At 40.5% G+C, this 25,764-nt stretch overlaps 1 long non-coding RNA gene across 9 annotated transcripts in view; it reads right to left on the reverse strand.

Moving 5' to 3' along the window:
* Positions 1-2,313: 2,313 nt before the first annotated feature.
* The window catches only part of LOC134359047 (uncharacterized), an 81,491-nt gene continuing 58,040 nt past the window's right edge, over positions 2,314-25,764 (reverse strand). For all 9 annotated transcript variants that reach the window (XR_010021023.1, XR_010021021.1, XR_010021020.1 and 6 more), the window contains 2 exons: positions 8,393-8,495; positions 2,314-5,514 (listed from right to left, as the gene is read on the reverse strand). This is a non-coding gene — a long non-coding RNA (uncharacterized LOC134359047). The remainder of the gene's footprint in view (positions 5,515-8,392; positions 8,496-25,764) is intronic.

A 25,764-nucleotide genomic window follows, 5' to 3' on the forward strand; every position in this document is an offset into this window, starting at 1 on the left:
TCTTGGGGTCTAAGTCCATAGGACACTCAAAGCTGCTGCGCAGATTGACTGTGTTGTTAAGAAGGCATACGGTGCATTGGCCTTCATCAACCATGGGATTGTGTTCAAGAGCTGAGAGATAATGTTGCAGATATATAGGAACCTGGTCAGACCCCACTTAGAGTACATTGGCATGTCCCTAGAGCGAGGGGTTTAGATGGGGTAGAGTTTGATAGGTGTGTTTAAGAAGGTTTCTTGACACAATATGTAGATAAGCCTACAAGAAAGAGGCTGTATCTGGTATTGGGAAATGAACCTGGTCAGGTGTCAGACCTCTCAGTGGGAGAGCATTTTGGAGATAGTGATCACAACTCTATCTCTTTTACCATAGCTTTGGAGAGGGATAGGAACAGACAAGTTAGGAAAGCATTTAATTGGAGTAAGGTGAAATATAAGGCTATCAGGTAGGAACTTGAAAACATAAATTGGGAACAGGTCTTCTCAGGGAAATGTACTGAAGAAATGTGGGAAATGCTCATGGGATATTTGCGTGGAGTTCTGCATAGGCACGTTCCAATGAGACAGGGAAAGGATGGTAAGGTACAGGAATCGTGGTGTACAAAGGCTGTTGTAGGCAAAAAGAAAAGAAAAGCTTATGAAAGGTTCAAAAAACTAGGTTATGATAGAGATCTAGAAGATTATAAGGCTAGCAGGAAGGAGCTTAAGAAAAAAATTAGGAGAGCCAAAAGGGGTGAGAAGGCCTTGGCGAACAGGATTAAGGAAGCCCCAGGACATTCTACAAGTATGTGAAGAGCAAGAGGATAAGATGTGAGAGAATAGAACCAATCAAGTGTGACAGTGGAAAAGTGTGTATTGAACTGGAGGAGATAGCAAAGGTTCTTAATGAGTACTTTGCTTCAGTATTCACCACAGAAAATGATCTTGGTGACTGTAGGGATGACTTACAGTGGACTGAAAAGCTTGAGCATGTAGATACTAAGAAAGTGGATGTGCTGGAGCTTTTGGAAAGAATCAAGTTGGATAAGTCACCAGGACCAGACGAAAATTACCCTAGGCTACAGTGGGAGGCGAGGGAGGAGATTGCTGAAACTCTGGCGATGATCTTTGCATCATCAATGGGGATGAGTAGAGGTTCCAGAGGATTGGAGGGTTGCAGATGTTGTTCCCTTATTCAAGAAAAGGAATAGAGATAGCCCAGGAAATTATAGGCCAGTGAGTCTTATTGATTGGTTGGTAAGTTGATGGAGAAGATCCTGAGAAGCAGGATTTATGAACATTTGGAGAGACGTAATATGATTAGGAATAGTCAGCATGGCTTTGTCAAAGGCAGGTCACGCCTTACAAGCCCAATTGAAATTTTTGAGGATGTGACTAAACATATTGATGAAGTGAGAGCAGTAGATGTAGTGTTAATGAATTTCAGCAAGGCATTTGACAAGGTACCCCATGTAAGCCTTATTGAGAAAGTAAGGATGCATGGGATCCAAGGGGAAATTGCTTTGTGGATGCAGAACTGGCTTGCCCACAGAAAGCAAAGAATGGTTGTAACCGGGTCATATTCTGCATGGAGGTTGGTGACCAGAGGTATGCCTCAGGGATCTGTTCTGGGACCCCTGCTCTTTATGATTTTTATAAATGACCTGAATGAAGAAATGGAGGGATGGGTTAGTAAATTTGCTGATGACACAAATGTTGGGTGTGTTGTGGATCGTGTGGAGGGCTGTCAGAGGTTACAGTGGGACATTGATAGGATGCAAAATTGGGCTGAGAAGTGGCAGATAGAGTTCAACCCATATAGTGTGAGGTGGTTCATTTTGGTAGGTCAAATATGTTGGCAGAATATAGTATCAATGGTAAGACTCTTGGCAGTGTGGAGGATCAGAAGGATCTTGGGGTCCGTGTCCATAGAACACTCAAAGCTGCTGTGTAGGTTGACTGTGTGGTTAAGGTGGCATACGGTGCATTGGCCTTCATCAATCTTGGGATTGAGTTTAGGAACCAAGAGGTAATGTTTCAGCTATATAGGACCCTGGTCGGACCCCACTTGCAGTACTGTGCTCAGTTTGGGTTGCCTCACTACAGGAAGGATGTAGAAACCATAGGAAGTGTGCAGAGGAGATTTACAAGGACGTTGCCTGGATTGGGGAGCATGCCTTATGAGAACTCGGCCTTTTCTCCTTGGAGCGACAGAGGATGAGAGGTGACCTGACAGAGGTGTAGAAGATGATGAGAGGTATTGATCGTGTGGATAGTGTTACGTAACTGGCAACAATGAATATTAATCGAGACAGGTTTTATAAAAACAACCAAACATTTATTAAACACGTATAAGCGATAGGGGAAAAAAAAACAAAGGAAAACTTTAACCGGAGGTTAAACAGGTACACAGCCGTTCATCAACTCCACTCGGCTCTGGTTCTTAAAGCGTTAAATGCTGAAAGCAGTTCTTAAAGCAATACAGTCAGATATAGTTCTTAAAGCGATAACTTCGAAAGTCCAACAGTTTACACATTCAATCGGGAGAGACTTCTCTGGAGAGCGATTTCTTCACCGACGCACCTTTACTGTCGGTTCTGTCCACAGGATTCCTGATGCCGAAAATAAACAGTTTAAATCGACTGACCTTGAATTCTTTTTAGAGAGAGAGCCTTTTTGCATGAACTCATTGCGCTCTTACAAGAGTTACCTCAATGCAGCTTCTCTTCAACGAAGACTCAATAAGGTCGATCCTTTATTAAACTGCCAACCTATACCGACTTCTCTCGATCCTTCACTTCGATGAATTCTTCACTCTCCCTTCAAAACTGTCGGAATTGAGTAAATTGGCACTTCCAGCCACAAATTCCCAGTCCAAGTAATATGGAATTTTTCAACAGAATGTACAACCGTTTTAAAAATGAAACTGCGTCACAAAAACAAATGCAACAGAAACAGAAATACAACACGTTCTACCTGGAAATCTACAAACTCAAAATCTCTACTGCGTCACCTGAGTTGACCCTTATATAGTCACGGGGGGCACATGTCATCACGTGACCTCACAACAGCGGGAAAATCACATTAGGTGACCTCCAAAAGACCATTACAGCATTCTCACAAAAAAAAACAGATCTCCTTGAGCATGTAACAATAGTCAGAGGCTTTTTACCAGGGCTGAAATGGCTACCAGGAGAGGGCACAGTTTTAAGGTGCTCGGAAGCAGGTACAGAGGAGATGTTAGGGGTAAGTTTTTTTACACAGAGAGTGATGAGTGCGAGGCATGGGTTGCTGGATGATAGTGGAGGCAGGTACAATAGGGTCTTTTAAGAGGCTCCTGGATAGGTATGTGGAGCTTAGAAAAATATAGGGCTATGGGTAACCCAAGGTAATTTTTAAGGTTAGGACATGTTTGGCATCGCATTGTGGGTCGAAGAGCCTGTATTGTGATGTAGGTTTTCTGTGTTTCTATGTCTACATATAAACACTAGGGTGCCTAAGAATTTTGCACAGTACTGTAGCAATAGTATGTATTGAACTGTTCTGCTGCCACAAAAACAAAAACAGATTTCATGATGTACGGTATGTGAGTTATGATAAACCTATATCTGATATGGGTCTCTATTGTGGACTGAGAGTGGGAAGGTGCAGGGGGAGGGGAATCATGGTTGGGAAAAGGAGAAGGGAGAGTGGAGGGAGCAGGAAACACCAGAGAGACATCCTGTAATGATCAATAAACCAATTGATTGGAATCAAATGACCTTGCCTGGTGCCTCAGGGCTGTGTATGTCTGCGCCCTTGCCAACCCCAGCTCCTGGAACTCTTTCTCCATCACCTGTCCCACACCCCTCCTGTGTTACTCACCCTCTCCATTCCCAACATCCTTTGCTCCCCCCAGATTTACAAATTCACTCACCGCTCCACGTTGACAAATACAGTATTGTGCAAAAGTCTTAGTTACACTAGCTGTATATACTGTATGTACCTTAGGCATTTGGATAGGTACTGTAGCTGGCAATTAAGTAGACTATAAAGGTGGTATAATGACCCAGGCTGAATCGAATAAACTGGGTGCGGACTCTGCTGGGTTCAGATGAATGGAGAATAGAAGAGACTGCAGGTGAAGTCAAGCTGAAAAGGAGAGGCAAGGTGGAGCTCAGGAGAGCTTGATAGGAATACACCTGTATGCTTTTGTGAGGTGGGTGTGAAAAGGAGATGTCAGGGTGTCATTCAAGCAGATATGGAAGTGTGAAGGTCTAGGGGACCACGTAGAATGAACCAGGGACAGTGTTGGCCACAGTGAAGGGACAATGAAGCTAGGAATGCATAAATATGATTGGCCACAGGTAGAAACATGGAGGGTGGGGTGACTGACAATGGATCTGAAGGGACAGATACAACAGGGTGAAGAAGAAATAAGGCGGATACAAGTAAGGGTTATCATGAACATTGTGGGTCAAATGGCCTGTGTCTGTGTTGTAAAATATTTCTATTCTGACGTTATCTCAAATTTGGAAATGTGGTTAAAAAAAACAGGTGATACAAATCAATTGCAACAAGACACAGATGACAAGAAGTCAGGGAGCAAGTGGTGTTTAATACAGAGGTGATGTCTTTTCATAGAAAGAATGGGGGAAGCAATGTAAACTTATGTCATAGTTCTAAGTGGGGTGTTTACGAAACAGAAACTTAGTGAGGTGTGAGATGTTCATGGACATATCAAATATCATGGGCAGGACATATTTATAGAGCCCAAGATTCCACGTGTTTGCTAACCACTCTCAATAAGGATATTAAATATTGAGTAAGAAAGTTACGCTGAATCAAAAGCAAAAAAATTGCAGATGCTGTGATCTGAAGTAACAACACAAAATGTGGGAAAATCACATTAGATCTGGCAGCAAAGATGGCAAGAGAAACAAAGTAAAAATTTAGTGCCATTAATCCTTTATGTTCTGGTGGGACCACCTGCAGAATATTTGGTGTGTCTGTGCTAGTTTTATCGAACAGCTTGCATACAACTGCTGCAGCTAAACATTAATGAGTGAAACCTCTGCAAAACATACAAAGAGAGAGAAGATTGGTAAGAAAGATTTTGAAAGATATGAGTCAAAAAATGGCAGAGACGACTAACTTAGATGGGCATCATGGTCAGCATTGGAGAGTTGAGCCAAAGCCCCTGTTTCTGTGCTGTATGACTCTACAAATATGCAAGTCCATTCCAAGCACCAATTACATTCCCTCTACAAACAAAAAAAAAACCTTCACTGTACTGAAAAATTTGCCTTGACCCAGAGAAACAATTTGTTCTACCAGTGTGACTCAGGATGTTTGCATCCTCCGTCCAAGGGCTGTTCTGAAGCTGAACACTCTTAAAAATCTTAAGGGAGCAGACTGATCTGGAGGATCAGGAAGACTGAGAAGGAGGTTAACATCCTAAATTTGCTTGTAAAGGGAAGTGACTGTGTTGAGGCAGGCAGTGCTTTCCATGTCTGGAAGTCCGACATTACTATTAGTTCTGGGATGGATGTGTAGTTTCTAGGGAAAAAGAAGTGAAATTTGTCTTTTAGAATCAGAATCAGATTTGTTACCACTGACTTACACAAACTGGAATCTGTTGTTTAAGATAGTATTGCAGGACAATATATAAATATGTATGAAGTACAAAAATAAATGAATAAGGTAAAGAAAAAGAGTAATAAGATAGTGGTTTCATGGACCGTAAAGAAATCTGAGAGCGCACAGGAAAAAGCAGTTCATGAATTATTGAGTGTAGGTCTTCAGGATCATGTAATTCCTCCCCAATGCCAGTACTGAGAAGAAAGCATATATTGGACAGTGAGGGCCCATAGTGATAGATGCCACCTTCCTGAAGCATCGCCTCTTTAGAGGCTTTGTTTATAAATGGTGAATTTGGACAGTAAAGTAAAAAATCTCCAGTCTTGTCTTCCATGGTTCAGTTCATGACCTTGAGCTGTAACTCTATAAAATTTTGGTGTCATAATAAAAAAGAAGTTTATTAACAGTTTTTAATTACTTTCCATGTCGGTAATAATAGACCTGATTCTGATTCTTATTCTTTAGCTTTTTCCACAACATTATATAAACCTTATCCCCAATTTGACAACACCATTCCAACATATTTTTATATCATGCTTCCTGATCTGAATTGTTGATATGACTGAAATTTGACATTATTCTGATATTTTTCAACTCAAAATCCAAGAAATTTAATTTTACTTCTGACCTTTGAGCTATTTCCCATAATTGCAAAATGCTCCCATGTATGCCCCAATACTTGTCTCCAGTGCGGGTCCACAAAATCGTCCAATTCCTTGGACCTTTGCTGGTCTCATAGCAACAACCTTCCTCTGAATATCAGCAAAACAAAACAGCTGGTCCTTCTCTTAAGCAGGAAGCACAGTAGAGTACACACCACTGTCTGTATCAATGGCGCTAAGATGGAAATGTTTGAGAGCTTCTAGTCACTGGGAGTAAACATTGGGAGTCTTGGTCCAGCTACGTGGATGTTACAGGCACTTCTCCCATGATATTGGATTAAATCTCTTCTTTCTGTACATTATCCACATCTTTCCATTCTCCACATATTCAAGTATCTATCCAATAGCCTTTTAAATGCCACTATCTGCCTCCACTGTTCTCTCTGGCAACCTGCTCAAGTGCCTACCACCGTGTAAAAAAACTTGTCTGGCCTTTGAAATTTCCCCCTCTCACCTTCAATGTATGCATGGAATTTGATAATTCTACCCCAGCACAAAGATTCTGACAGTCAGCTCTATTTATGCCTCACATGATTTTATAACCATGTATGAGGTCTCCCCTCAGCCACTGACACTCCAGTGAAAACAACACTAGTTATAATTCTTAATACCATCTAATCTAGGCAGTGTCTCTTCTGCACCCGTTCCAGGCCTTCACCACCTTCCTGTAATGAGGTCAATAAAGCTTCTTTCTCACTGTTAGAAGACTACTGAGTGAACAATAAAGATAAACACTTGTCCTCACAATCTACCATATTCATGGCCTTTGCAGCTTATTGTCTGTCTGCACTTCACTTCCTCTGTAATTGTAACACAATATTCTGCACTTTGTTATTGCTTTTCCCTTTGATTGCCTGATTCTACTTATGTTTTGTAATGGTCTGTATGGATGGGATGCAATACAAAGTTATCCACTGGACCTTGGTACATTGTGAGAAGGATAACCCAATTACCAAGGCCTTCCTACTTCAAGGGAAGTTGAGGGAACACACACTAGCCTTCATCGAGGGCTCAGCCGTGGTAAAGATGAACAGTTTCAAGTTCCTGGATGTCAGCATCTTTAACGATCTATCCTGGGCTCACCATATTGATACATTTACAAAGAATGTATGATAATGGCTATATTTCATTAGGAGTTTGAAGAGAAATGGCATGCCACCAAAGACTCTTGCATCTGGTATGGAGGAGCCATGGCACAGGATCGGAGAAAGCTGCAGAAAGTCATAAACTCAGCCAGCTCAATTATGGGCACTAGCCTCCCCAGCATCAAGCATACGTTCAAAAGGTGATGCCTCAAAAAGACAGAATCCAGAGTTAAAGATATGTAACATTCCTAGTGACAGCTAGGAACATGTAGCCCATTGTGCTCAAAATGGAAAAGGGGTATGCAGGATGACATTGAGAATGTCAAGCTTGCATAGGAGTACATGTATGTGCTCCATATGTAGCAGAAGAAACAGATTATTAAACTCATCTTTGGATCAATACACAGTTCCTACATTGAACTCATCAGCCACCCGAGAGGTCGCCAAACCAGAATGAAGCAACATCAACATTCTCAACATCAAGGGATTGTCAAAGATGAAGGTGGCAAAAAAAAGCACAGAATGTTGGAAATGCTTAACAAGCCAGGCAAGATCTGTAGAGAGGGGAACAGAAGGTTTTAGGTTGGTTTGTATTGCACCTGTAAAACATGATTAACACAGTAAAACATCTTGAGATTCTGACAAGACTGGTGGCCACAGAAACTTTTGACACTGACTTACAGAAGGAGATACTAGGACAGATGGCCAGAATTCAGGAGTGGAACAGATTATAAAGAGTATAATAAAGAAACAGCAAAGTTAATGAGGAAAATAAGTAGGAAGTGAAATCCAGAGCTTGGGGTTTTGACAGCATCTCTTGACATTTGCTGATATGGAAAAATTAAATGAACATCACACCAGAGTTGACATCAATGCACAGTGTACACTTGACAATATAGCCATTCCACTGTTGTTACATAATTGGCTGGACTGTGTTGCAACAGATCATTAAGGCTTTGGTTAGGTAGACTCAGTAAGTACGTCAGAAACTCCATCTTATTAAATCTCCTCAAGATACTGTTATTGTGATAGGAAAACAATGCACTGTACCTGCAGATGTTGAAAACAAATTTCCTCTTCTCTCAGGGGATCGACGTAACTCGATTTGTAGCCTCAATAATTCTGTTTCACAATAGAAGATGACTTATATGCTCTAAAATGTAATGGAAATAAAGTTCTTGTATTAGCATATCTTGATGTATTTTGATAGGATTATATTCTTCTGGGAACCTACTCCAAATTTAGTACTTTATTTTCCTATACACTGCACATTTTTGGTCAGTGTACAGATGTTGAAACAGATGAGAAAAAATATGGAACATATCAAACAGCTTAACATCCAAGGGTACACATTGTATTGAAAGGACAGGCAGGCAGGAAGAGGGGGTGGGGTGGCTCTGTTGGTAAAAAATAAAATCAAATCCTTAGAAACAGGCGACATAGGATCGGAAGATGTAGAATCCTGATGGGTAGTGTTAAGCAAATGCAACGACAAAAAGAACCTGACGGAAGTTATGTACAATGGCCAAAATGTAGGGTACAAATTACAATGGAAGATGGAAAAGGCATGTAAAAAAGGCAATGTTACTATAATCGTGGGGGATTTTAATATGCAGGTACATTGGGAAAATTGGATTGGTGATGGATCTTAACAGAGGGAATTTGTAGAATGGCTATGAGATGGCTTTTTAGAGCAGCTAGCAACTAGAGGAATGACAAATCTAGATTGGGTGTTTCATAATGATCCAAATGTGATTAGGAAGCTTAAGGTAATGGAACCCTTTGGTGGTAGTGATCATAATATGGCAGTTTGAGAAGGACAAGCTGAAATCAGATATACCAGTAAAGGAAATCCGAGGCACAAGTAATGAGCTGACCAAGGTTGATTGGAAGGGGAGACTAACGGGTGAAGGCAGAACAGCAACGAATAGTTTTCCTGCGGAAAATTCAAAAGGCGCAGGAAAGATACATCCAAAGGATGAAGACGTATTCTGAAGGGAGGTTGAGGCAACTGTGGCTGACAAGGAAAGTTAAATACAACATAAAAGCAAAAGAGAAGGCATATAATGTAGCAAAATATAGTGGAAAAGTGGAGGAAAAGGGAAGTTTTAAAAAAACAACTGAAGGTAACTAAAAAAGTCATAAAGAAAGAAAATATGAAATAGTGTATGAAGACAAGCTATCAAATAATAAAAAAAGATACAAAATGATTTTTTCAGATATATAAAGAGTAAAAGAGAGATGAGAGTGAATATTGGACTGCTCAAAAATGATGCTGGAGAGGTAGTTATGGGGGGGAGGGTCAAAGAAATCGCAGATGAACTAAATTAGTATTTTCGATCCATCTTCACTGTGGAAGACACTAACAAAATACCAGAAATATGAAAGTGTCGGGAGCAGAACTGAGTGCCATGGTTATTATTAAGGAGAAGGAGAAAGTGCTTGGGAAGCTGAAAAGTCTGTGTGTAGATTAGTCACCTGGACCAGACAGACTACACCACACGGTTTTGAAAGAGATAGATGGAGAGATTGTGGAGGCATTAGTAATGATCTTCCAAGAATCACCAGACAACTGCTAAATTTGCAAATGTCACTCCATTCTTTAAGAAGGGAGGGAGAAAGGAAATTATAGGCCAGTTAGTCTGACTTCAGTGATTGGAAAGATGTTGGAGTCTATTACTAAAGATGAGATTTGGGGTCATATGATAAAATAGGCAAAAGTCAGCATGGTTTTCTTCTAAAAGGGAAATCTTGTTTGACAAATCTGCTGGAATTCTTTGAGCAAGTAACAGGCAGGATAGAAATAGGAGAGTCAGTGGATGTTGTTTATATGGATTTTCAGAAGCCTTTTGACAAGGTGTTGCACATGAGGCTGCTTAAGAAGATAAGAGCCCATTGTACTGCAGGACAGATATTAGCATGCTCAGAAGATTGACTGACTAGCAGGAAGCAAAGAGTAGGAATAGAGGAGGCCTGTTCTGGTTGGCTGCCAGTGACAAGTACTATGCCGCAGGGGTCAGAGTTGAGACCACCTTTTTTTCACAATATACATCAATGACTTGAATGAAATAATTGATGATGTTGTGGCCATATTTGTGGACACTGTGAATGTAGGTGGAGAGGAAGGTAGTTTGGAGGAAACAGGGTGTCTGCAGAAGGACTTATTCAGGTTGGGAGAATGGGCAAAGGAGTGGTAGATGGAATATAGCGTAGTGAAGTGTACGGTCATTCACTTTGGCAGAAGGAATAAAGATGTGGACTATTTATTAGTGGGAAGATAATTCAAAAATTAGAGGTGCAACGAGACTTGCGCGTCTTTGTGCAGGATTCCCTATAGGTTAATTTGCATGTTCAGTCAGTGGTAAGGAATGATAACATATATTTCATGAGGACTAGAATACAAAAGCTAGGGTGTAAATCTGAGGCTTTATATGACATTGGTCAGACATAATTTGGAGTATTATGAGCAGCTTTGGGCCCCTTATCTAAGAAATGTGCTGGAATTAGAGAGAGTGCAGAGAAGATTCACGAGAATGATCCCAGGAATGAAAAGGTTAATGCATGAGGAGTGTTTGATGGTTCTGTGTCTGTTCTCACTGGAGTTTAGAATAATGAGGGAGGGAATCTCATCGAAACCTATCGAGTATTGAAAGGCTTAGAAAGAGTGGACGTGGAGAGGATACGTCTGATAGTGGAGGATTCTAGGACCTACGGGTACAGCCCCAGAATAGAGGGACATCTATTTAAAAAGGAAATGAGGAAATCATTTCTTTAGGCAGGTGGTGGTAAATCTGTGGAATTCAATGCCATAAACAGCTTTCCAGGACAAGTCATTGGGTATATTTAAGGTGGAGTTCAATAAATTCTTGACTAATCAGCGCATCAAAAATTACAGGGAGAATGCAGGAGGATGGGGTTGGGAGGAATAATAAATCAGCCATGCTGGAATGGTGGAGCAGACTCAATAGGCTGAATGGCCTAATTCTGCTCCTATATCTTATAGAAACATAGAAACATAGAAAATAGGTGCAGGAGTAGGCCATTTGGCCCTTCGAGCCTCCACCGCCATTTATTATGATCATGGCTGATCATCCAACTCAGAACCCCGCCCCAGCCTTCCCTCCATACCCCCTGATCCCCATAGCCACAAGGGCCATATCTAACTCCCTCTTAAATATAGCCAATGAACTGGCCTCAACTGTTTCCTGTGGCAGAGAATTCCACAGATTCACCACTCTCTGTGTGAAGAAGTTTTTCCTAATCTCGGTCCTAAAAGGCTTCCCCTTTATCCTCAAACTGTGACGCCTTGTTCTGGACATCCCCAACATCGGGAACAATCTTCCTGCATCTAGCCTGTCCAATCCCTTTAGGATTTTATGCGTTTCAATCAGATCCCCCCTCAATCTTCTAAATTCCAACGAGTACAAGCCCAGTTCATCCAGTCTTTCTTCAAATGAAAGTCCTGCCATCCCAGGAATCAATCTGGTGAACCTTCTTTGTACTCTCTCTATGGCAAGGATGTCTTTCCTCAGATTAGGGGACCAAAACTGCACACAATACTCCAGGTGTGGTCTCACCAAGGCCTTGTACAACTGCAGTAGTACCTCCCTGCTCCTGTACTCGAATCCTCTCGCTATAAATGCCAGCATACCATTCACCTTTTTCACCGCCTGCTGTACCTGCATGCCCACTTTCAATGACTGGTGTATAATGACACCCAGGTCTCGTTGCACCTCCCCTTTTCCTAATCGGCCACCATTCAGATAATAATCTGTTTTCCTATTTTGCCACCAAAGTGGATAACTTCACATTTATCCACATTAAATTGCATCTGCCATGAATTTGCCCACTCACCCAACCTATCCAAGTCACTCTGCACCCTCTTAGCATCCTCCTCACAGCTAACACTGCCACCCAGCTTCGTGTCATCCGCAAACTTGCAGATGCTGCATTTAATTCCCTCATCCAAGTCATTAATATATATTGTAAACAACTGGGGTCCCAGCACTGAGCCTTGCGGTACCCCACTAGTCACCGCCTGCCATTCTGAAAAGGTCCCGTTTATTCCCACTCTTTGTTTCCTGTCTGCTAACCAATTCTCCATCCACATCAATACCTTACTCCCAATACCGTGTGCTTTAAGTTTGCACACTAATCTCCTGTGTGGGACCTTGTCAAAAGCCTTTTGAAAATCCAAATATACCACATCCACTGGTTCTCCCCTATCCACTCTACTAGTTACATCCTCAAAAAATTCTATGAGATTTGTCAGACATGATTTTCCTTTCACAAATCCATGCTGACTTTGTCCGATGATTTCACCGCTTTCCAAATGTGCTGTTATCACATCTTTGATAACTGACTCCAGCAGTTTCCCCACCACCGACGTTATGCTAACTGGTCTATAATTCCCCGGTTTCTCTCTCCCTCCTTTTTTAAAAAGTGGGGTTACATTAGCCACCCTCCAATCCTCAGGAACTAGTCCAGAATCTAACGAGTTTTGAAAAATTATCACTAATGCATCCACTATTTCTTGGGCTACTTCCTTAAGCACTCTAGGATGCAGACCATCTGGCCCTGGGGATTTATCTGCCTTCAATCCCTTCAATTTACCTAACACCACTTCCCTACTAACATGTATTTCGCTCAGTTCCTCCATCTCACTGGACCCTCTGTCCCCTACTATTTCTGGAAGATTATTTATGTCCTCCTTAGTGAAGACAGAAACAAAGTAATTATTCAACTGGTCTGCCATGTCCTTGCTCCCCATAATCAATTCACCTGTTTCTGTCTGTAGGGGACCTACATTTGTCTTTACCAGTCTTTTCCTTTTTACATATCTATAAAAGCTTTTACAGTCAGTTTTTATGTTCCCTGCCAGTTTTTTCTCATAATCTTTTTTCCCCTTCCTAATTAAGCCCTTTGTCCTCCTCTGCTGAACTCTGAATTTCTCCCAGTCCTCAGGTGAGCCACTTTCTCTGGCTAATTTGTATGCTTCTTCTTTGGAATTGATACTATCCCTAATTTCTCTTGTCAGCCACGGGGGCACTACCTTCCTTGATTTATTCTTTTGCCAAACTGGGATGAACAATTGTTGTAGTTCATCCATGCAACCTTTAAATGCTTGCCATTGCATATCCACCGTCAATCCTTTAAGTGTCATTTGCCAGTCTATTTTAACTAATTCACGTCTCATACCTTCAAAGTTACCCCTCTTTAAGTTCAGAACCTTTGTTTCTGAATTAACTATGTCACTCTCCATCTTAATGAAGAATTCCACCATATTATGGTCACTCTTACCCAAGGGGCCTCTCATGACAAGATTGCTAATTAACCCTTCCTCATTGCTCAAAACCCAGTCCAGAATAGCCTGCTCTCTAGTTGGTTCCTCAACAGGTTGGTTCAAAAAACCATCCCGCATACATTCCAAGAAATCCTCTTCCTCAGCACCTTTACCAATTTGGTTCACCCAATCTACATGTAGATTGAAGTCACCCATTATAACTGCTGTTCCTTTATTGCACAGATTTCTAATTTCCTGTTTAATACCATCTCCGACCTCACTACTATTGGTCTTATGGTCAAAATAATTGTGGCAATTACCCTTCCCCTCCAGAATCAATCTCAAAGCAATAACAGGGAGACAAAAGTCAAGCATATTTATTGCCAATGTTTCAAACTGACAGTTGAACTTACAACGAGAATCAAATTTCTCATGTTTAATTAAACTAACCTATATTTTTGAATGTTTGGAAGTCAAATCAAATAGAAGCTAGAAAAGGCAAATGAGCCAATAGAATGGAAATTATATCCTTAGAAAATAGCAGAATTAGTCCATTTAGACAATTGAGTATGTTCTATCATTAATTACAGCTTCATAAATCAATAAGAAAATAAAAACCCCAGCTAATCATTCATATTCAGTGTCCTCTTCCTGCTTTTTTCACATATTATTTGATCTCTTTAGCCATTAGAACTATGTCTAACTCATGTGTGAACATATTTAATAATTTGGTCTCATCTGCCTTCTGTGTTAAGTAGTTGCCCACATTCAATGTGCTTTGATTGAAGAAATTTATCCAGATCTCAGTTCTATATCACATACATCATGTGACCAACTAGTTCTGTTCTTTCACATCTGCAGAGATGTTCCTTTTGCGTCTTTTCTGTACAGTCCCATGAGAATTTTATAAACGACAATCTCAGTCTTTTAAATTTTGATGATTTGAAGTCCAAACAACTCAATCATTGTTCATAGCCAGTCCTGCCATGCCAGGAATCAAGCCTTCTTTTGCTCTCCCACTATAGCCAAAACATTTTCCATCAGATTAGGAGATTAAACCTGCACACAGCCTCGAGGTGTAATCTCAGCAACATTTGGTACAAATGCAGTTAGATGCCTCTGCTCCTGGACATAAACCCTCTTCCTTTGAAGGCCAACATACCATCCAATTTCTTAACTTCCTGCTGTGCTAATCAGTTTATCTCAATCAACCTGTGCACAAGCTCTTCCAGGTCTCGCTTCATCTTCCCCTTAATATTTTATCACCCTTCAGGACATAATCTGTTTCCTGTTCAGCCATCAAAACATATAACCTCACTTTATATCCTTTTCACCTACCAAGCCGGACAAGTGCCTTCCTACATCTTTCCTTCAGCTCACACTCCCACCCAGCTTTGTGCCATTGGCAAACTTAGAGATATTACACTTAATTTCCTCATCCTGAATAACCCAGGTCCTGAACTAGTACCTAACTAATCACTGCCTGCTACTCAGAAAAGGGCCTGTTCATTTCTGTTCTTTGCTTCCTGTCTGCCAACTAGCTCTCTATCCATGACATAACATTATTCCCCTTCCCATATGCTATAATTTTGGATGCTAATCTCTTATGTGGGAGCTTATCTAAAACCGTTCCAAATGCACCAAAACCATTGGATTTCCTCTATCCACACTACTGCTGCCACCTATCATATAAAACACATTGTTACCCCACTTCCCTGAGTCAACAAGACCTATAGTCATGCGCCACTCTTAAAAATCTGTTTTTAGTCACATAGGATAACTACACAATATTCCACATCTGAAGTTATCTCCATGGACTTCCTTGTCTGAGTTTCAGGAAAAAGAAAATAATGAGCACTTTTTGTCATTTTCAAGCATTCATTTCACCCATCAACAGATGAATTTATTCAACACAGGAACTTCAGGAGGAAATGTCATGCTTCACTGAACTTATTGAAAGAAGTGCAAAGGTAATGTCGTAAATGTTCAGTAAGGACTTCAATAACATGATCCCATAACTGTAGTCAGAATATTTGAAGTTGGCATACAAGATACAAAACTGATACCAGGCTGGCCCCAAAACATGTAGCAGAGAGAGAGAGAGAAATTAAGGTAGTTCTTAGATTGTTGTAATGTTTGTGCTGGAGCAATCTGGAGGACAGTACAAAACCAGAGCACCACTGTCAGAATATGCAAACCACACAGGCAGCACCTTGGGCATCAGGTCACTGCAGCTGTGGGGCAGAAACTCTACCAGCTGTGCCACTGTTTTAGTCGATTTATATTTCCAGACCAGAGAAGCCTTGAGCTTGGAAAATCTAGAGGTCAAAACCTGTGGTTAGAGTGTCCAGAGGATAGAGGCCCGATGCCTTTGAATCTGGGTCCATGATCTGGAGGTTGGCAGCCTGCTTGTGTGTGTGGGTTGAATGGTGGTTCTATGTTGTTCTGTTGAACATTGAGGGCATGCTTTATTGGCACCAGGATGTGTGAGCTGCCATCAGCGCATTCTCAGAATGAGTTGGCTGTTAACATAAAACATAACACATTTCACTGTACATGTGATTAATAAATAAATCTAATCAATTCTGATCTAATCTAATAGATACATGTTATGATGGAAGTCCTTCTAGGTGGCAAGATTATAGATCGTTTATCAAACACTGAGAATGTTGGATATTGAATCTCCCAGTACTGCTTAGAGATATTATATCCATCCTCTCCTATTGATATGCTTATGATGGCATTGTGGTGAAGTTGCAAGAGTAGTGCTCTAAATCATGACTTAGACACGTGAGTTCACATTTGTTCTTGGCAGCTGGCAAATTTAAATTTGGGAAGCTACGTTAATCCAAAATATTATGTGAAGTTCTAGTTGCTGCACTGTAGGGAAGATGTGATTGTGCTGGAGAGAGTGCAGAAGCAGTTCACAAGGATGTTGCCTGGATTGTTGGATATTAGCTCGAAGGAGAAAACTTCTTGTTTTTTCTGGAGCATTGGAAACTGCGGGATGACCTGACAGAGATGTGTAAGATTATGAGAAGCATGGATAAGGTAAACACTTGGACTGCTTTTGCTGACGTAGAAATGTCAAATGCTAGAGTGCTTAGGCTTAAGGTGAGATGTGCACAGCAAGTCTTTTACACAGAAACATAGAAACATAGAAAACCTACAGCACAATATAGATCCTTCGGCCTGCAAAGTTGTGCCGTACATGTCCCTACCTTAGAAATTATTAGGCTTACCCATAGCCCTCTATTTTTCTAAGCTCTATGTACCTATCCAAAAGTTTCTTAAAAGACCCTATTGTATCTGCCTCCACTACAGTTGCCGACAGCCTGTTCCATGCACTCACCAGTCTCTGCGTAAAAAAACTTACCCCTGACATCTCCTCTGTACCTACTCCCCAGCACCTTAAACCTGTGTCCTCTTGTGGCAACTACTTCAGCCCTGGGAAAAAGCCTCTGACTATCCACACGATCAATGCCTCTCATCATCTTATGCACCTCTACCAGATCACCTCTCATTCTCTGTCGCTCCAAGGAGAAAAGGCCGAGTTCACTCAACCTGTTTTCACAAGGCATGCTCCCTAATCCAGGCAACATCCTCGTAAATCTCCTCTGCATACTTTCTATAGCTTCCACATCCTTCCTGTAATGAGGCGACCAGAACTGAGCACAGTACTCCAAGTGAGTTCTGACCAGGTAATGCAACATTACCTCTCGGCTCCCAATTTCAATTCCACGATTAATGAAGGCCAATACACCGTATGCCTTCTTAACCACAGAGTCAACCTGCGCAGCTGCTTTGAGCATCCTATGGACTCGGATCCCAAGACCCCTCTGATCCCCCACACTGCCAAGAGTCTTACCATTAATACTATGAAGAAAGGGGTAGGTGGCTGCAACGTATTGCCAGGGAAAGAAGGAGAAGCAGATACATTTGCAAAGTTTAAGATGTATTTAGACAAGCATATGATCAGGGAAAAATGGAGAGATACAGATCACATGTAGGCAGATGGAATTAGTTAGGTTTGCATCATGGTCAAAAAGACATGCTGGGTGAAGACCCTGATCCTGTGCTGCACTGTTATCAGTAATATATTCTAATATATAAACAAGCAAAAGATAAATTAAGAATTTTAAATTCTGGAAATCTAATACAGGGTCATTGACCTGAAATACTGTTATTTTCTTTCACCCCTCTCCACAGATGTAACATCATCTGACATGTGTTTCTGACTTTTCCATTCTGTATAATGAAAAGTGTTATTGGGTTTATGATCTCCCCCTTTCAATGGCAAATTATGATTCCTGAATATTAAGGGCTATTGCAGGTTAGTCTTTGAGGCATCTTTCTGGTGAAATACTGGGGTTGTCCTTGAGTGTTTGGCTATTCCTTGTGTCTACATATCTTACTACAAGAGCAAATTTCTTGGCCAACAATACATTTGCCTTCACAGATGCTGCCTAACCCAATGAGTCCCTCCAGCAGTTTGTTGTTCCCTTTGAATCCCAGTGTCTCCATTCTCTATTTTATCTCCACAAATATCTGATATTGCTGGGAATATCGATGGAACCTCCTCCAGTGAGAGGTTTGGAAATCTTAATCTCAGAGGGACTGAATTTAATGGATGACCAGCGAAGGAAATGAAACAATAGAGAGTTTTGAACTGCTCTACTTATGAAGCAATGAGCAGTTCCGAAGGACTGAGTAAATATTAAAGGCTTGGGCACAATGGCTATTAGGCAGACAGTTCAAAACAAACCATCTAACTGCAACATGGCATCATTTCAGACACTGTGGGATGTAATTCTGATGAGTGATTTTTAATGAATGAGTGCAGAACATTGAAAATGTGCCATCATTATTATTCATTAGTCTTTTCTTCATTATTTAGCTGCAGAGACAAGAGTGCTCAGGAAATCTTTACAAATGAACTGCCCATGGGGCAATCAATGGAATAAGGTGGATTTGGCGATGGGAGAGCAACCTGTTTGATTAATCTGTTCTGCAAACGCTGCAGCTACCTATCAACCCAATACACCATGTTTATTCCATCTGAGCCTAATTCACCATGACTTACTGCCTACAGACACACACCAGGATATGGACGGGAGCTTCCTCAGGTATCCTGAGGTCACATCCAGGGGCATCAAAAACGTCTTTTCATCTATTATTGGGATTAGAGCATCACTGTTATATTTGTATTTATGGCTCGTCTTAATTGTCATTGAACAAAATGGATTATTACACCATTTTAGAGGATGCTTGAGTCAACTATACTGACTGACTGAGTAAGGATAATAGATATAGTTCTCTAGAGGATTTTAGTGACACCTTGAGACAGTCTGGCTGTTTCATAGTTAATATTTCTGTTTACCAGTTACTGATTACCATTTACATTTAATTCTGGTATTAATTGCATTAAGTGAAGTGGAGCTCAAGTGTCCAGAGCAACACACACAAAATGCTGGAGGAACTTAGCAGGTCAGGCAGCATCTATAGATTTGACATTTGGGCTAAGATTCTTCATCAACGTCCAGGTCCTGATCATTTGCTACTATGCCGTTGTATCCCAGGTTACATTGTCTAACATTAGCCAATGTTGTTGAATGCATTGCAGGTCAGAGATCACACTCATGAGCTCTTGACCCACATACCTTAATAGTAATGCATTCCCTCAATTAATTATTAGCGGCACTATTGTGCCTTGGAAGGTTTTCCTTGGAGGAGCAGCACTAAAAGGAAATGTTCTCTGCTGACGTGTGCTATTTTTAGCCACTTGGTCAGTGTTAATGATATGGAATGTTCTCCCATATAAAACACTGTTGTTCATCAGGACCATAAATTTGTTTCAGTGCCTACTGATGTGCAGAGAAGATTTACTTTGAACAGATTAAGATTTCCCAAGACATGTAAGCCTGTAATCATAATTGTTCCGACCCAGTAACAGAACTTGACACATGTCAATAGGATCACAAACCTGCTCAGACAACAAGTAAACTGGGAGAAGAGATTGCCCCCCACACACTCTGTCGCTTCATTAAGGTATGATCTGTATTCTCAACAGCTCTATGTTGTTTCTTGAACAAATATCATTGATTAACTCTCTTATGGTGCACTAAGTAATCCTAAAATGATCACCACTAGCTACTGAAAGTAGTTTAATTCGAGTTGGAGTAGTAGATAATTTTACAAGATGAAACTTACTGCTTAAATCATAACATAAGACCATAAGACACAGGAGCAGAATTAGACCATTCAGTCCATCGAGTGTGCTTCACCATTCCATCATGGCTATTTTATTATCCCTCTCAACCCTGCTCTTCTGCCTTCTCCCTATAACACTTGACACCCTTACTAATCTAGGACCTATCAAACTGTACTTTAGAATACCAAATGACTTGAACTCCACAGCTGAATGTGGCAATGAATTCTACAGATTCTGGCTGAAGAAATTTTCCTCATTTTCCTTGTAAAGGAATATCTAAGGCTGAGGCTGTGCCCTCTGGTCCGAGACTCCCCCACTATAGGAACTGGTATATTTCTGAGTGGAATGAAGGAGCAAGTAGATTCTTATACAGAGACAATAATTGAAACCGTAAGTCTGGCAAAAAGGATTGAAGTCTATTGCATTTCAAAGTAAACTGAGAGATCACATAAATGGAAGTGAAACCAAAAAGCTGCAATAACTGAGAAATAATAGCAGTGACTTTAACAATTTTTGCACATTTTAAATAGGTTTATATTAGATATATAATAATATTAATAGAAAATTATGTCACTTTTGGGTTTTACATTGTTTTTTCCTCCTCCTTCCCGCAACTTAAAAAAAAGTACATACTCATTGAATAGAAAAGAGAGACAGCTCCCAGTTGACAACTTGATTAAATGATAGAATCAGATAGAACATAAAGAAATGTTCAAACCATTATATTAGTTCTTTGAAAGTTCTATTTGATTAATCCCAATCCTCTGTTCTATCACCATAAGGCCACAGCATCTTGTTAATAACTGTTTTTCATTCTAAAAGTCCTCATTGAATCTATATTCTACATTCATCATTCTTTGAAGTGCTACTTTCTAAATACTTTGGTATTATAGTTGAATAATATCAAATAAAAGAGATATATTTGACTTGTACTAACAAAATCTGGTGTTTGGAGAGATTAAAAAATTGAGATTTTGTAAAAGCCTATGGATGGTTTTGACAGGGTCATTAGGAAGAAATCTCATCAATCAATAGCTAATCGGATATCAAAGATTCAAGATAATTTGTCAAAGAATTGGGTGAGATTCCAACCACCTACTGGGTGAAAAAGGAGGTTTTGCTTAAGTCCTTTAAACTTATGAGTCTTCATATTATCAATACCTCAGCTATTGGGATAACTTCACAACTGTCTATACTATCTATGCTTCTCATAATTTCGTAAACTCTTTTTCTGCTCAAAAGGAAAACAACCCCAGCCCATCCAGTATATTCCCACAATCCAGACATCCCACCTCAAGCAATATCCAGGTATATCTCCTCTGTTTCCTCTCCAACATAATTGCAATCTTTAGAGATTGTGGCAACCAAAGCTGCATAAAATGAAGGTTTTTGCAAACAAAATGGCATAACAACTTATTTATTGTACTCCAAACACTGAGAACAAGAAGCACAGGAACAGAACTTCACAGGATACATCATCAGGTCAGCCCAGCCTTTTAAAGTAAACCCCAACCCAATGTCGTTTTTTCCCAACAGGAGAAAGTGAGTACTGTGCGCCATGACTGGAGGTTGGGATAGGTGCAAAGGAATTGAACTTACTGAGAAGGGTGGAACATGTTGAGAGGCTGACCAGGCGGTTGTGATCTGTGGAATAAAATCACCTTAGTTATAGTTGTCCGTATACCAGCTTGGCCACGGATGACTGCAGGTCCTCTATTGGAGCCCCAGCAGGGTCCATGGGAGACAGTCACGCCAACCCTCATCTATTAGGGAAGCCTTCAGAGCAGACTTTAAGGAATGGTGAAACTGCTCGCACAGGCCATTGCATCTAACAACTCTTGTAGTTTTTTAGTAGTGTGTAACGGTGGGAAATCCAAAATAGCATCTACTTTTGGTGGGAGGGCTTCATACCTTCTGCGCAGATGCGATGACTGAGAAAGTCAATAGTTGACAACTCAAGCTGGCATTTAGCAGGGTTAATAATCAACCTAAATGTGCTGAAACTCTTGGATGTTTGGAACCAAGTAACAATCGGCAGTAGAAACCTTGTTAAGACAATGATAATCACCACGTGGATGACAACCATCTTCGTATTTAGGGACCATATTGAGGGATGAAGCCCAGGGGTTATTTGACCGGCATACAATGCCAAGTCTTTCCATGTTGGTAAACTCAGCCTTTGTGGTTACCAGCTTTTCTGGGTCCATCCAGTCCATGTGCGTGTGCATGCGCTGGTGGTCCAGCTGTGGGAATTTGGTGCTTGACCCCATGTTTTGAGACCATAGTGGAGAATGTAGGTTTGGTGAGGTTCGGGAATTTGCCCAGCAGTCGAGTGAACTCATATGCGTGTGCTTGACAGAGTCATTGTGGGGAATAGGGTAACGGACCAAATTCCTTGACATCTACAATCCTGCATTTCTTAAGATCGACTAACAGTCCTTTGGCACACAGGAAACCTGCACTGCGCAGGGGTCTAGCCACTATAGCCAGGATGAAGTGGCATGTACAACATAAATCTACTGAGGCAGAGCATCACCTGTCGTGTGCTGTAAGTCTGGATCCTGTTGCCATTGCCAGTCTCCAGCAAGGTTTTGTTGCTCTTTGCCTTCTCGTCGAGAGGTGATGCTGGCAGCACACTCACTGGAGCACCCGTGTCACTTGAGAAGCATTGCCCTGAAAGAGCGTCTGTAATGAACAGGAGATGACCCTGGCAGTTCGAAACTATTGTTTTTCACAGACCTCAATGTTGCAAAGCACTGGCAATTTTCACACTTCTTGATACTTGTACCAAAGCAAGTGTGGTAAAAACTCAGAACCTGGCCCCGTCTATTTTCACTGTTTATTTAATTTTATTTTTCAAATATATAAAATTGTTATTACTGTTTGTTTTATGTATTGCACTGTACTGCTGCTGCAAACAACACATTTCATGATATACATCAATAATATTAAACCTAATTTTGAGTCTGATGACATCCTTACATCCTTCACCTTCACCTGGCATGTGTCCATCCGCTCCCACCAGCTTGCCCATAACGTTTTACACTTCATTTGAATTCTGTTACTATCTCTCTCACTATTCAGTCCACTCGTGCATGTTATTATATCTGAAAATTTGGAAATCGTACTCAGGCCTATGTTGTGAATATACAGTATATTAAGGAAATACTGCATCGTCGTCCGATATTGATCTCTGTGGAACTGCAGCATCTATTTCTTTCCAGTGAAAAAGTCGTTCACTCCACTGTTTGTTTCCAGTTAGTAAGTCAATTTCCTACCCATGTTGCTACTTCTTTTTAACTCTATTTTTCAAGTCTCGATGATAAACCTGTCATATGCTGTATTTCTTTTGTATCTCTTTTCAAAGTCCAAATTCACCACATCAAGTGGGATGCTGTCATTGTCTAGATCCATTAGTAGAAGTGAAAAGGAAGGACATTTATGCATGAGCTTTTGGCTCAGAAGTTGAAAGTAAAATAATTAAAACAGGACTTATGACTCAAGTCAGGTTAAGAACTAGGCTGATTATGGAAACTTCAGAAGGAGAATTAAAAAAAAAAGAAATAAGAAGAGAAAACGTGAACTCCAGGAAAGAAAGAGGTGGTTCAGGTACGGTACAGCATAGTCTAAAAAATGGACAGAGAAGTTATAAATATTGAAATTCTGCAGATGCTGTAAATCCAAAACAGCACTTTCGAAATACTGGAGGGACTCAACAGGTCAGGCAGTATCTATGGAAATGAATGAACAGTCAACATTTATTCATTGCCATGGAAAAGTTATATATTAGAAAGGATAAATTTCTTGATATAATGCATGTTAAATTGCTGAGAAACAGATAAAAATTGCAGACGTTTTGACTATAATGTTGCACACACTTGCAAATATTGAGCTGGTACAGAAGCACTGGAGATTTTCTATACAGAGGTATATATTTCTGACTCTACATTTTATTATAGAGTGTGGTATGGGAGATGCTAATCTCCCTTAATGTAAGGGAACTAGCAAATAAAGGCAATATTTTAATTCTGAGATCACTTGCTGTAAAATATCAATTTTCCGATTTTGGGTGAAAACTGAAAATGCAAATCTTTGAAAGATATATATCAAAACAATCAAAGCCCTTGAAAGGGACATCAAGCTCTTTGATACTGAGTTAACAAGTCTCTTTCAAATTGCAGAAGCTGATATAAAACAAACTAGAGAATACAGCTGTAACTAGGATCAGAGAAGGAAGATAAACACCCAACAGTATTCTCCTCAGAATTGCCAATGAAGAATAATTGTGGGCATCAATGAAAATATTGCTCTATTGCTCTGATGACAGTTAGCCAATGTTTCCCCTGCTGATGAAAAACAGAATAATTTATGTAGAAAATGTAACCATACCAAGTTAATAAGCCTTTGAGAACTTGAAGGATGTGAACATATTTTTGTGAATGCTGAAGAAATTCATCTATACTTACATGCTAAATTCAATTTTGCAAGCACGAACTTTAACATTTTTAACAGTTCCACGTTGCACTTATTGCTAGTAATGCCATCAGCTAAAATCCCTTTCACACAGTGTATGTTTAGATTTTTTCTGGATGTAGACACTGAGAAAAGTGACAACATCTACGGTATCCTATTGTGACAAAGGCAGACCAACACAGTAGGAAAGTCAATGGAGAGAAGCATGAAGTTCAGATCTATGCTATAAACGCTTCAGGATACAGTTCCCATGAAATGTGAAAACTGCACAAGGAAGCAAACAACTCCATATGATATTTGGTAATCTGCAGGGACAATCACGAAAGGATTTGTGATGGCAGCATTGCAGATATTGTCACTATGCAACAAAGTAAAACTTAAATTAAGGAAAAATATGAAGACAAAGAAAATCAGAATGACTCTTTCAATTAAAATGGGTGTAATTTTTTTATATTGTTATATGATGTTATTGGTAAATAACTGCATCTAAATCACTGTTATTTTTGTTGAACTTCACTTTTAGTGTGTTTCCCGTTAAGTACACAATGTTTTGTTTGAGACTGTTTGATTACAAGGAAGAGCAAGCATGTAGCTATTCACAGATATAGGAACTAACAGACTTCTCATCAGATCAACTCATGTGTCCTCATGACAGCAAGGGAGCATGCCAACAGGTTAATGGTTGTAGGAATTGTTACTGTGAACTGAGTCACTGAAGTAACACTGAAGATGGTAGTCACCACAGCAAGCGGGCATTCTACTGAATGCCCTCTCTCAAACTCAAAATACAGCAAGACTCTATACTCTTAAGAACAAATTCAGTGTTTTTTCACCGTCCCCAATGACATTACTTACTTCAACATCCAAGTCAAACAAATAGTTCTATTGAATCACATACACTCAGTGGCCACATTATTGGGTACATCTGTGCACCTATTCATTAATGCAAATTTCTAATCAGCCAATTGCATAGCAGCAACTTAATACATAAAAACATGCAGATGTGACCGGCTGGTGGCGCAATGACATCAGCGCCGGACCCCAGAACGGAGGTTCCCAGGTTCGAATCCAGTCGGGACCGCTCCCGAGTATGCTTTCCATCCGTGCCCGGTTGAGTGTCGATATTGCAACTCACCCTCGTAAAATAAAAAGGGGAAAATACTGGGAAAATGTCTGTGTGAGGAGTGGTGCGCCACACAGTCTCTTCTCTCGCTCCGCGCCTTATAAAAGGCTTAAAAAAGACATCATCACGCACATGCAGACGCGCACACACAGATGCCCACGCATGCACGCACACGCAAAAAAAAACATGCAGATGTGGTTAAGAGTTTCAGCAGTTGTTCAAACCAAACATCAGAACTGAGAAGCAAGATGACTTTGACTGTGGAATAATTGTTGGTGCAAGACATGGTGGTTTGAGTATCTCAGAAACTACTAATCTTCTGGGACTTTCAT

The sequence above is a fragment of the Mobula hypostoma genome, chromosome 2 (genome assembly GCF_963921235.1).
Source record: "Mobula hypostoma chromosome 2, sMobHyp1.1, whole genome shotgun sequence".
Lineage (NCBI taxonomy): Eukaryota > Metazoa > Chordata > Chondrichthyes > Myliobatiformes > Myliobatidae > Mobula > Mobula hypostoma.